Raw genomic sequence first — 14119 nt, forward strand, 5'->3', positions numbered from 1 at the left:
GGGTTTCAGCATGTTGGCCAGGCTGGTCTCAAACTCCTGACCTCATGATCCACCTGCTTTGGCCTCCCAAAGTGCTGGGATTATAGGCGTGAGCCACCGCGGCCAGCCTATACATATTTTTTGAGAAAGGGTGTTGCTTTGTCACCTAGGCTGGAGCACAGTGACAAAATCACAGCTCACTGCAGCCTCGACTGCCCTGGCTCAAGTGATCCTCCTACCTCAGCCTCCCAAGTAGCTGGGACTACAGGTGCAAACATCATGCCCAGCTACTTTTTTAAAAAATGTTTTGTAGAAATGAGGTCTTATGTTGCCCAGGCTGGTGGTCTCAAGCTCGAGACTTAAGTGATCTTCCTGCCTTGGTCTCCCAAAGTGCTGGGATTACAGGCGTGAGCTACTGAGCTTGGCCTGGCTCATTCGCTCACTTCTTCCTGGTCTTGGTTTCGGTCTCACCTCCCCAGAGAGATCTTCCCCAAATTCCTTATCTAAAATAGCCTCTCCTACCCTACTATTCCTTTCACTCCACTTTATTTCTCTTATTGCACTACCACTGTCCGAAGTTTTTTTCTATGTTTATTTGTTTATCATCCATCTCCCCCAAATGAGGACTGGGACTCTTTTTCTGTCTTGGTCACTGCTTTATCCCCAGCACCGAGAACAAGATCTGAAACACAATAGGCACTTATTAAGTAATTTGTTGAGCAAGTAAATCAACTTAAGCCTTAAAACAATGCTGCAAGGTAGGTGCCATTAAAATTGTGAAGCTCATGGCCATTTGGTAAGGAAGGAAGCAGGCCTAGAGGAGTCATGTGGCAGGTCCAGGTCCCACAGTACACACCCATCAGCCCGGGTACATGCCCGGGTCCCCCTTTTTCCCACCAGTCTCTTTGCCCAACACTGTATTCCTCTCCTCCCACGACTCAAATACTCCATAGTTCTGTGGTCCAGAGCCTGTTAGTTCATTGTAGAAAGGAAAGAAACCCAACAATACCCGGGAGAGCCATTTATAATCTCTGGGCAGGGCAGGGTCATGTCCTCTGAGGAGCACGACACAGCATCAGTGTCACCAGCTCTTCGAGGAGCTCCCTGCCAGTTGCTGCCTGGTGTCCAGTTGCAGTGCAGTGGGCTGAGCCCAGATCACCCTCCAGGTGGCAAGAGCAGCTCAACCTCATGCTTTGCAATGAATACCTGCTTCCCCCTACCCCTTCAGGCCTTTCATGGGGATTCCTGGAACAGCATGCCAGAATGCCTGTCTCATAGACTAATGCAGAGTGAAAGAAATCGCAGACGCACACCCTGTGGGGGCAGCAGGCTGCTCCCAGCACTGCAAAGACTGAGTACTGGGTAAAGACCCCCTCCTGGGTTCCTTCCCACGTAAGTGTTCAGGGTTGTGCTTGGCAGAGGCCACACAGAGGAAATAGTAAGGAAGGGGACAAGAATACAGGACTGCAGGGGTGTGTGAGTGTGTTGAGGGAAGGCTCAGAGCTCACTCATTCACTCAAACAAGCAAATAAACATGGGGTCTCAGAATGGAAATAAATATCAAAGCAGTTGGGAGATGTGGGCTTGTGTCAAAGTCCACCTCTTATAAAAGGTATGATGTGACTTGGGGGTTACTTCCTTTGTTAAATGGGGATAATAAAATAACATCTACGGCCGGGCGAGGTGGCTCAAGCCTGTAATCCCAGCACTTTGGGAGGCCGAGACGGGCGGATCACGAGGTCAGGAGATCGAGACCATCCTGGCTAACGCAGTGAAACCCCGTCTCTACTAAAAATACAAAAACTAGCCGGGCGAGGTGGCGGGCGCCTGTAGTCCCAGCTACTCGGGAGGCTGAGGCGGGAGAATGGCGCAAACCCGGGAGGCGGAGCTTGCAGTGAGCTGAGATTGGGCCACTGCACTCCAGTCCGGGCGACAGAGCGAGACTCCGCCTCAAAAAAAAAAAAAAAAAAAAAAAAAAACCATCTACTCAGCTGGTTTAAGAATCAAATCCAGGTTGGGTGTGGTGGCTCACACCTATAATCCCAGCACTTTGGGAGGCCGAGGTGGGTGAATCACTTGAGGCCAGAGGTTTGAGACCAGCCTGGCCAACATGTTGAAACCCTGTTTCTACTAAAAATACAAAGATTAGCAGGGCATAGTGGTGAATGTCTGCAGTCCCAGCTACTCGGGAGGCTGGGGCAGGAGAATCATTTGAATACGGGAAGCGGAGGTTGCAGTGAGCTGCGATTGTGCCACTGCACTCCAGACTCCAGCCTGGGTGACAGAGCAAGGCTCTGTCTCAAAAAAAAAAAAAAAAAAAAAAAGGAATAATGATACATAGAAATTATAATGGATATAATCAAAATGTAAAAAGCTAAAGAAGAAAATAAAAATCTGTAGTTCCACTACTTATAATCACTGTTATTATTTTGTATATTCTCTTTTCTTTTCTTTTTATTTTTTCTGAAATGGAGTCTCACTCTGTTGCCCAGGCAGGAGTGCAGTGGCACAATGTCGGTTCACTGCAACCTTCACTTCCCGGATTCAAGTGATTCTCCTGCCTCAGCCTCCCAAGGAGCTACAGGCATGCACCACTGCGCCCAGCTAACACTTTTATTTTTTTTTTTTAGAGATGGGGTTTAACCATGTTGGTTAGGCTGGTCTCGAACTCCCGACCTCGTGATCAGCCTGTCTCGGCCTCCCAAAGTGCTGGGATTACAGGCGTGAGCCACCACGCCCGGCCCCTGTATAGCCTCTTTCATCATTTATCCAAAGCACATGTATGTAAATATATATTATATATGTATGTGCCCCCTCACCATAAGGCTGGATTACATGGATTGTACCTGTAGGGCTTCTGATAATTTTTATCATTAATATCATTAGAGTAGTAACCTCAGTCTACACTGGAACTTTATCATTGCTCTGGAAAAGTAAGAAGTTTTGGAAACTTATTGTTAATAACTCCTCTGTCCTTTAGTTTAAGAAATATAGGCGGGGCGCAGTGGCTCACGCTTGTAATCCCAGCATTTTGGGAGGCCGAGGCGGGCGGATCATGAGGTCAGGAGATCGAAACCATCCTGGCTAACAAGGTGAAACTCTATCTCTACTAAATATACAAAAAATTAGCTGGGCATGGTGGCGGGCGCCTGTAGTCCCAGCTACTCAGGAGGCTGAGGCAGGAGAATGGCGTGAACCTGGGAGGTGGAGCTTGCAGTGAGCTGAGATTGCGCCACTGCACTCCAGCCTGGGTGACAGAGCGAGACTCCATCTCAAAAAAAAAAAAAAAGAAAGAAAGAGAAAAGAAATATGTAGTTATCTGCAACATGGCACACTGGGAAAAAGGAGATAGGCACTCTTTTCCTGATTGCCAATAAAGAGCTGCAAATACTCTGGCAAGAAGCCTCCACATCTCAGTTTCCCCATCTGTGAAATGAGGTAATAGCCTACCCCTTGAGGCTCAGATGAGATCATGCATGGGAAAGTATCTAGAAAAAGCACCAATCACCCACAGATGGTAGGAAATACTGTTGTATCCACCTCTATATAGGTAGGAACAGCCAGGGATTAATCCCATCCCATTTAGCAAGTTCTAACAACCTAAGGCAAAGGCTATCTTGAGAGAGTGTGCTAGTTTCTAAGATGCTAACATACACTTCCCCTTGCCTCCAGCACTTAGTCACGGGTCATTCCCATCTAAATCAGAGCTAAAGTGGCCCCCGTAGCACATGCCTGTAGTCCCAGCTACTCAGGAGGCTGAGGTGGGAGGATCACTTGGGCCCCAGAGTTCGAGACTGCAGTGAGCTGTGATCATGCATGCCACTGCACTCTAACCTGAGCAACAGAGCAAGACCCGGTTATCAAGAAAAAAAAAAAAAAAAAAAAAAGAAAAGAAAAGAGAAGATAAAAAGAGGCTTATTAAACATGAAGATTCCCAGAGCCCCAGCACAGGGTCAAAGTCCAAAAGGGACTCAGGAATGTGCACAATTAGTAGCTCCCCATCCCAGGGATTCTGATTCACTCAGAAAGCCTGAGAACTTCAGATTCAGTCCAACCTGTGATTTACAACAGGGAAAGTGAGGCTCAAGGTTACAAAGCCATGAGTGCCCAAGTCAGAGACACAGAACCAGAACTCAGTTTATTTCTCAAACTCTCTCCTTTCTTTCTGTATCCTTCTTTCTCCTCACTTGCCTTTTCTCCTTCCTCCATCCCTTCCTTCCTTTCTTTCTCTCTTTGTCTTCAGAATATAGACTTTTTTTCTTACCACAATACAGTCAGCACAGAGGTTCCAGGTCGTTGGACAGTTCTGCTCCACCTGGTTATAATTCAGATGTCTTATTTGTATTTAAATACATTCTAGTTTTTTTTTTCTTTTAAAGTCATAACTATTAAAAATTAGCAAGGCTGGGCACGGTGGCTCACACCTGTAATTCCAGCACTTTGGGAGGCAGAGGCAGGTGGATCACCTGAGGTCAGGAGTTCACAACCAGCCTGGCGAACATGGTGAAACCCTGTTTCTACTAAAAATACAAAAAATTAGCTGGGCATGGTGGCAGGTGCCTGTAATCCCACCTACTTGGGAGGCTGAGGCAGGAGAATTGCTTGAACCTGGGAGACGGAGGTTGTAGTGAGCTGAGATGGTGCCATTGCACTCCAGCCTGGGCAATAGAGTGAGACTGTCTCAAAAAAAAAGTCAGCAATGAGGAAAGACAATTTGAAATATAATAATGAGACGCCATAATTTTTTCATATACCAGCTGAAGCTAAGACATGTCAAGAGAGAAACAGGTCAGAATGTGAGGGTTCATCGAAAGGAATTTTATTTATTTATTTTTTATATATATTTATATATTAATAATATATTAATATATATATTATTTTTGGAGAAAGGGTTTTTCTCTGTCACCAAGGCTGGAATGTAGTGGCGCGATCTGAGCTCACTGCAACCTCTGCCTCCTGGGTTCAAGCCATTCTTGTGCCTCAGCCTCCCGAGTAGCTGGGACTACAGGCATGCACTACCACACCTGGCTATTTTCTTGTATTTTTTGTAGAGATGGGGTTTCACCATGTTGGCCGGGCTGATTTTGAACTCCTGACCTCAAGTGATCCGCCTGCCTCAGCCTCCCGAAGTGCTGGGATTACAGGCATGAGCCACCCCATCCACCTGGAAAGGAATTTTATTCATTTGTTCATGCATACAGGGGTTCATTTATTCATCAAACTATCACCAAACATCTAGCAGCTGTGGTGCTGTGAATACAACAGCACCTACGCCAGGGCCCTACCTTTGACTGAAGTCACAACATCACTCTGGCTGAAAAAACTGAAACCATGAGTTAGTAAGGAATTGCTGGGGCCACAGGGGCCAGCAGCAGCCCCAAGGGAAAGACAACATGGCCCCGCCCCACCATGTTAGCCCATCTGACCGTCACCCTCAGTCTCATCTTCCCTGACATTTGGATCTGCGGTCCAGACATCACATCATGTTTCTATTTGCAGACTGGGCATGTTCTTGCTTCAAAAGTAAAATCCAGGGTGGGGAAGGACGAAGACTTTTCTTCCCTCCCCGAGCCTCATTCCCCAGCATGCTGAGAATACCAGGGAGTTGATACAAGGTATCCCTCAACAGACTGCTGGCTGAGTAGGCCATAGAGAGCCAATAAATGTCATCTCTCTGGTCTTTAATAAAGTTTTCAGTGGGTTCCCACTTAAGTACTCCTTGAGAAACTTGAAAAATCTGGCTGAGCCAGGCGTGGTGGCTCACGCCTGTAATCCCAGCACTTTGGGAGCCGGAGACGGGCAGATCACAAGGTCAGGAGTTCGAGACCAGCCTGGCCAACATGGTGAAACCCCATCTCTACTAAAAATACAAAAAATTAGCCGGGTGTGGTGGCAGGTGCCTGTAATCCCAGCTACTGGGGAGGCTGAGGCAGGAGAATCACTTGAACCTCAGAGGCGGAGGTTGCAGTGAGCCGAGACTGCACCACTGCACTCCAGCCTGGGCAACAGAGCAAGACTCTGTCAAAAACAAACAAACAAACAAAAGATCCGGTTGAGTGTGAAAGTTTAATTAAGCAGGAAGTTGTGAACATTGGTGGTGCCATTTAGCACACCCCAAAATCATTCTTGACATTAATTTGCTTTGCTCTGGGTGGTCTTTTAGCTATCCTCATCTCTCTTCTCATCTCAATGACCCTTTAGAATCACATACTGTCCTTCAAAGGGACTTCTACAGCTTTGAGCAGGGTTGTAAACTGGGACTTGCGTAAAAACTGGGGTCAAAGAAGGTAAAACAAAATGAGTTAAGAAAATAAAGGCCACTTTATGTTCAAACTTAAATGTCTAAAACATAAAACCATTCTTAAATACATGCTAGTTGGGTATGCGGAGAATAAAATTTCCTTTTGAAAACAAACTTTGTGCCGGGCATGGTGGCTCAAGCCTGTAATCCCAGCACTTTGGGAGGCCGAGACGGGCGGATCACGAGGTCAGGAGATTGAGACCATCCTGGCTAACACGGTGAAACCCCGTCTCTACTAAAAAAATACAAAAAACTAGCCGGGCGAGGTGGCAGGCGCCTGTAGTCCCAGCTACTCAGGAGGCTGAGGCAGGAGAATGGTGTAAACCCGGGAGGCAGAGCTTGCAGTGAGCTGAGATCCCGCCACTGCACTCCAGCCTGGGCGACACAGCGAGACTCCGTCTCAAAAAAAAAAAAAAAAAGAAAGAAAAAAAAAGAAAACAAACTTTGTCTTCTACGCTCAGTTCATTTGTACACCATAGCCAAGGTGTGGTCTTGGCAAAGGGAACTGCACCGTTAGGCCAGATCAAGGAGCAGGAATTGCCTGGTGGGTTCACAGTGGGGAAAAGTCTCGGTGGCCTCTGTCCTTGGACAGTCAGCTCCACAAGCTCACAGCTATCCACTGCAAGAGGCAGAAAACAGAATTGAGAAAATAATAGCTATCTGTATTTACAGCCACTGTTTGCTGTGTGTCTTTTAAGTGCAGAACACTCTGTTAAGAGGTTTTCATCATTCTCGCACTTGATTTCCCCCAAATTATGCAAGGGATGTGTGACCATTCCCTACTGCAAAGATAATCTTGCTATGGTTACCAGCTAAGGTGGGATTAAACTCAGCCCTCTCCCAACAAGCTCCAAAGCCTAAATCTTTTTCTTTTAAACCTCATCATAGAGAAGATAAATAGTAAGCACCTGTGCTGGTGATGGCATGAGCATGTCTCATGGTTTCCTACATTTATTAGTATTTTTTTTTTTTTTTTGAGATAGGGTCTTGCTCTCTTGCCCAGGCTGGAGTGCAATGGTACAATCATGGCTCACTACAGCCTCGGCCTCTCGGGCTTAGTCAATCCTCCTGCCTCAGCCTCCTGAGTCGCCTCCTGAGTAGTATGCCTCCTGAGTAACCTCCTTAGTCAGGCATGGTGGCACATGCCTATAGCTGGACTATAGCCACCACAACTGGCTATTTTTTTTTTAAATTTTTTATAGAGATAGGGTTTTGTCTTGTTGCCCAGGCTGGTCTTAAACTCCTTGGCTCCAGTGATCCTTTCACCTTGCATTCCCATAGTGCTGGGATTACGAGTGTGAGCCACTATGCCTGGCCTTATTAGTATATTTTATCATTGAAAAATTATTTATTTTTTAAAATATACAAGTAGTACCTGTTTAATACATTCTTATAAATGTAAAATAATTCAGAGTGAACAGAATGAAAAGTAAGAATTCTCCTTGACATTCCCTATAATTGCAAGTATACATGTAATGAAAAGTATATTGGAGAAAAAAAAAAAATTTTTTTTGAGACAGAGTCTCACTCTGTTGTCCAGGCAGCAGAACAGTGGTGTGATCTTGACTCACTCCAACCTCCATCTCCTGGGCTCAAGTGATCCTCCTGTCTCCCGAGTAGCATATGCCACCATGCCTGACTAATTCTTTTTTTTTTTTTTTTTTTGAGACGGAGTCTTGCTCTGTCGCCCGGTCTGGAGTGCAGTGGCCGGATCTCAGCTTACTGCAAGCTCCGCCTCCCGGGTTTACGCCATTCTCCTGCCTCAGCCTCCCCAGTAGCTGGGACTACAGGCGCCCGCCACCTCGCCCGGCTAGTTTTTTTTTTTTTTGCATTTAGTAGAGACGGGGTTTCACCGTGTTAGCCAGGATGGTCTCGATCTCCTGACCTCGTGATCCGCCCGTCTCGGCCTCCCAAAGTGCTGGGATTACAGGCTTGAGCCACCGCGCCCGGCCAGCCTGACTAATTCTTTTGTATTTTGGATAGAGATGGGGTTTCACCATATTGCCCAGGGGCTGGTCTTGAACTCCTGACCTCAACCAATCTGTGGCCTGGAGGAAAATTTTTTTTTTTTTTTTAGATGGAGGCTCAATCTTTTGCCCAGGCTGGAGTGAAGTGGTGTGATCACAGCTCACTGTAGCTTCGAACGCTCAACTTCAAATGATCCTCACATCTCAGCCTCCCAAATAGCTGGGACTATAGGTGTGTGCCACCAGGCCCAGCTAATTTTTGTATTTTTTCTAGAGTCAGGGTTTCTCCATGTTGCCCAGGTTAGTCTCAAACTCCTGAGCTCAAGCAATCCTACCCACTTCAGCCTCCCAAAGTGCCAGGATTACAGGCATGAACCACTGCACTTGGCCTATCAAAATAATTTTTAAAAAGAGAAAAGTTCCTATAGTCTAATGAAACGATGGGGAGTAATTTAGAATATTACTTTTCGGTCTTGTTCCTGCACGGATGTTTGTTGTGTGATAACACACCAGATGCATTTTGCATCCTGCTTTCCTCCAATTATGTTGTGAACCCCTTTCACGTCATCTGTCTGGTCTTCTTACCCCTCTGAGTTAATGGCTGGGCAATGGAGTTAATCGAGATCCAGAGTTTGTTTAATCTTTTCCCTTTTGCTGACCTTTTTTTTTTTTCATTTTTCTTTTTGAGACAGAGTCTTGCTCTGTCGCCTAGGCTGGAGTGCAGTGGTACGAACTTGACTCATTGCAAGCTCCGTCTGCCAGCTTCAAGTGATTCTCCTGCCTCAGCCCCACAAGTAGCTGGGACTATAGGCACGCATCACCATGCCTGGCTAATGTTTGCATTTTTAGCAGAGATGGGGTTTCATCATCTTGGCCAGGCTGGTCTTGAACTACCGACTTCAGGTGATCTGCCCGCTTTGGCCTCCCTGGGATTACAGGTGTGAGCCACCACACCCCCCTTTCGCTGAACATTTAGATTGTTTCTGGTTATTTGCTATTATCAAATAATTCCAAATTATTTGATAAGTTGTGATTAAGTTCTCCATGCATTTTATTTCTTTTCCCTGGTTTGGATTTTTTCCCTAGCATTCCCACAAGTGGAATTACTGGGTCAAAGGGTGTGAACATTCTTAAGGCTCTTGATCCACAGTTGTTAGACTGTTTTACAAAAAGATTGAACCAATTTTCATTATTTGGAAGCTTGCTACTTTCATGTGAAAAGTTCTGGGGCAAGACTTTGTTTAAGGCTTCTTCTGCAGCTGCTGCTTAGCTGAAATAATTGCATTTTGCTTTTGCTGTTTCACAAGGCCCCTTTCAAAGTCTGTTGACAATGTCTGACCATCTGATTACTGGGTGGAAGATTTATATTAGTCTCCCTGTCTCTAGGCTCTTCCTGCCTTCAATCTGTTTTGCACCCGGCAGCCAGATGAATTCGTTTGGAAACATCACTTGCCTCATGTCACTCCCCTGCTCAGAAACTCGTAGTGGCTATTCCTCAAGTCCAAACTCCTCTACTAGGCCTTAAAGACCCTCCGTAATAGGCTCACCCGCTTTCCAGTTCAATCTCATCTCCTGCTGCCCGCAACAGAAACCTTCAGCGACTTCCCTCTAAGTCCCCACATTATGCCCCATCTGTGTTCTCTTTTGCTTATTTTTTTCATCCACCTGGAAAGCTCCTCCTTCCTTTCTAGTTAGTCCAAATTTTCTGCTTTCAGGGTGGTTCAATCCCACCCAGTCAGTGTGAGAATTCTGCAAACAGCAGCCAGGGAAAGCAGAAAAAGACTTGGAATCAGAAATGCAGAGAGAGGGGGAAACAAAGGAGAGAAAGCAGAGAGGGGTGCCATGCATGTCACCAGGGCCAGGAGGATGTGGGTGCACCATAGTAAGGGCATGGATGGACTGGCGACAGAGATCAGAACTAAGGCAAGGTTCTTTGTTATTGATGACATTTAGGCTGCTTCTAATGGCGAAAAGAGGGGATCTGTGAGACAGTAGGATTGTGGGCCAGGGCTGACAAAATAATGAGGAAAATAATAATTATAGTATATTAGTTGTGATTAGCTTCACTTTGAGAAACTAAGACCTGAAAAATAATGGCTTAAATATGAGAAAAAGATTATATTTTATGAAAAGAAATCCTCAGGAAATTCAGGGCTGGAATGGTAGCTTCCTGCTCATCAAGAACCAAGCTCTTTAACTGTCTGCAATGCCATCCACAGGCTGTGGTCCCCTCTTCATGATCCGAAAGAGCAGTTGGAGCACCAGACACCACTTCCAGAGTCCAGACCAATAAGAGGCAGAAGGATGATAGAGTGTCTTCTACATTTAGGGAGATTTCCTGGAAGTCCCGTGCAATATTTTTGCTCAGGACTCAATGGCCTCATCACACAGCTGCACCTAGCTGCAAGAAAGTTTCTACATCCAAAATAAGAATCAATGTTCTATTACTTAAAGAAAAAAGAGAATAGATTTGGGGGTATGTGTCTACCAGTCTGCTATCATTTATTGAGGTAATTCATTTATATCTATTATCTCTTTTAATGTTCATACCAGTTCTACAGGCTGGTACACATAGGAAAGGAGAGAGCTGTAAGTCCAGAGCCTGGACTCCTTTTTTTTATTTTTACACTTTATGAAAAATTGTTTTTCATGATATAAAACACAAAATAATTGATAAATGTCTTTTTGTTGATAACATACACATATACACACAAAGTTCACCTTTCTGAGACTGTCTTACACTTAGATATTATGCCATGTGGAACTCATTCAGGTCCCTCCTTTAATGTATGTTCAGCTATATTTTTTGCTATACTGTAGGTTTTATCTGTGAGGAATATATTCGACTTTCTCTATAGGGTGTAAAACAGAAGTAGTTCTCAATAAATAATATTGATGTGAGGCTCTAAAGGGAAAAAACAGTAATTTATTTTTAATGAGAATATCTAAGGTCAAACAGTTTTCACAAGTGAGGGGTTAAGATTTGTGAATATGAAAGAGGGTGAGAAAGATGAAGTTCTTCATTCCTCAATTTGTGCTTTGTATTGTTACTCCAGTTTTTCTATAAAACAAATGAATAAAAAAATTGCCACATTCAGGCTAGGTGTAGTGGCTCATGCCTATAATCCCAGTGCTTTGGGAGGCTGAGGCAGGAGGATCGTTTGAGATCAGGAGTTTGAGACCAGCCTGGACAACACAGCGAGACTCCATTTCTACCAAAAATCGAAAAAAGAAATTAGCCAGGCATGGTGGTATGCACCCGCACTTCTAGCTGCTTGGGAGACTGAGGCAGGAGGATCACTTGAGCCCACGAGCTTGAGGCTACAGTGAGCTCTGATTGAGTCATTGCACTCCAGCTTGGGTGACAGAGTGAGACCCTGTCTCTTAATTTAAAAAAACTTTGCCACATAGAGAGGTTGAGTAGGTTTGGTAGTGCTAATTGTGACTGGTATCTAATCTAATCCATGCCATATTTCCATGCCAAGTACTGTGTCTGGCCCACACTCTATGAAGGTATGTTGAAGAATGAGTGAAAGACTGTGGCCTCAAGGTCACAAGCTGAGAAGTATTCATAAGCACCTTCCTGCTGGCCCTTTAAGATAACCAGTTGAGAATGTCAGGAAACATTGTATGGGCAGCAGCCCTGGACTCTTCTCTGCCTATTTTATAAGGGCAACAGGGCCAAAGCCAGGGACTGGTTATGGCAGCGTGGTGAGTCCCTGGTATAGGAGGTATAGGATCTGGGGACTTAAATGGCAAAGACAAAGAAGTCATAGGGATTGAATAAGGGGTGGACTTTGTCCTTTCTGTGTCTCTTTTTGCCCTCTTCTCACCATTTGGGAGCCCTTACTATGTACCGGGGCTTGTCCTAAAGAGGTATACATGCATTGTTGCATTAACCTCCTAATAGGCCTTTTTCATTCCCATTTTTCAGATGAAGAACCTGGAAGTAAAAGAGGTTAAGGGGCCAGGCACAGGGGTTCATGCCAGTAATCCCAGCACTCTGGGAGGCTGAGGTGGGTGGATCTCTTGTGGTCAGGAGTTCAAGACTAGCCTGGCCAACATGGCAAAACCCCGTCTCTACTAAAATACACACACACACACACACAAATTAGCTAGCCAGGCCGGGCGCGGTGGCTCACTCCTGTAATCCCAGCACTTTGGGAGGCCAAGGCGGGTGGATCACGAGGTCAGGAGATCGAGACCATCCTGGCTAAAACGGTGAAACCCCATCTCTACCAAAAATACAAAAAAAAATTAGCCGGGTGTAGTGGTGGGCACCTGTAGTCCCAGCTACTCGGGAGGCTGAGACAGGAGAATGGCATGAACCCGGGAGGCAGAGCTTGCAGTGAGCCGAGATCGCGCCACCGCACTCTAGCCTGGGCGACTGAGCAAGACTCTGTCTCAAAAAAAAAAAAAAAAAATTACCTAGCCATGGTAGTGGGTGCCTGTAATACCAGCTACTCGGTCGGCTGAGGCAGGAGAATGGCTTGATGCGGAGGCGGATGTCGCAGTGAGCTGAGATTGCACCACTGCACTCCAGCCTGGGCGAGAGCGAGACTCCGTCTCAAAAAAAAAAGAAAGGAGGAACTCACACAAGGTGTGACAGCTCTGAAGCGGGAAAGCAGGATGTGAGCCCAGCTCTCCCAACCCTAAGCCCCCTCTTAACTACTCTACTCCCACCTCTATCTGCTGTTTCTCCTGTTCTCACTCACTCAGTCACAAAACATATTTTGTTTTTCTGTCTACCTAATATTTTATTTTGAAATAATTTCAGTTGAACAGAAAGTTTGTAAAAACAGTACGAAAAATCCCCATATACCCCTCATCCACGTTCCCCACATGTTAGCATTTTACTGCTGGGAGTAAATATTGATTATATTTTCTGACTACATTTTTATATTCCCTTGGACTTACATTTTCATTTGTTTTTCACCCGCCACAGTGCCTTGCCGAGGGCGAGGAGATGTGACGTGTCCCTGGCTGGTGGGCTGCAGGCTCCACTCACCACGCAGGAACCCCGAGCTACCGACACAGCTGTACCAATTGCCAGCATTCCCCCAAAGTACAAGAGGGTCATCCAGTAACTTGCCTCACGGGAAGGCTTCTGAGGAATGTTCCAGACACCTGGCCTTACAAGATTCGTTAGCTACAAAAGACATCTGAACAAGGGAAACATTAGCCATGGCAGGCCCTCAGAATAACTCCACCTCTTCCTCTCTTGTGCTGTCAACTCAGGGCAGAAAGACTCACTGTGATCCTACTATGTGTCAGGTACTGGAGGAAATGGTAATATTATCAATGATGCTGCCTCTATCAGAAAAACGAGGTGGCTGACTAGAAAAGATAAGAGTGTTGGTAGGAATTTCCCCACCAATAGTCAGTCAGGGACCCTCATGTGGGGAAAACACCTCACAAGTATTTTGGAAACAAAAATTGGGAGAGAGGGAGGGAGGGAGGGAGGGAGGCAGGGACAAGTTCTTGCATGAAAACAAGACAATCCAGCTCTGTTTCCTGCCTCGTGCTGGTGGTCTTTGGAAGGGGTGGGGTAGGGCTCCGGGGGAAGGAGGCCCTGTTAGGTGTGGCCCGGAAAGCAAGGGGCAGAACACTGCAGTGCTAAGGGCGGAACCCAGCCGCAACACAGGGAGAGCCCTAGTTCAGCCCCCAAGCAAATCTACAGACTGCCGAGAAGAAGCGGGGATTTGGCTAATGCTTTGGGGGCAATATTTGCATTCACTGCAGAGGAGAGAGCCGATGGAGGTTGAGGAAGAGGCTCTGCACCTCCAGGATCAGTCATTGTGCCTGAAAGTCTCCCAGGTCCTCTTTCCTTGCAATGTTGTGTGTGCCTCCCTCATGCCCAGTTTTGGCCTAT

Source organism: Rhinopithecus roxellana, chromosome 11, assembly GCF_007565055.1.
Source record: "Rhinopithecus roxellana isolate Shanxi Qingling chromosome 11, ASM756505v1, whole genome shotgun sequence".
Taxonomy (NCBI): Eukaryota; Metazoa; Chordata; class Mammalia; order Primates; family Cercopithecidae; genus Rhinopithecus; species Rhinopithecus roxellana.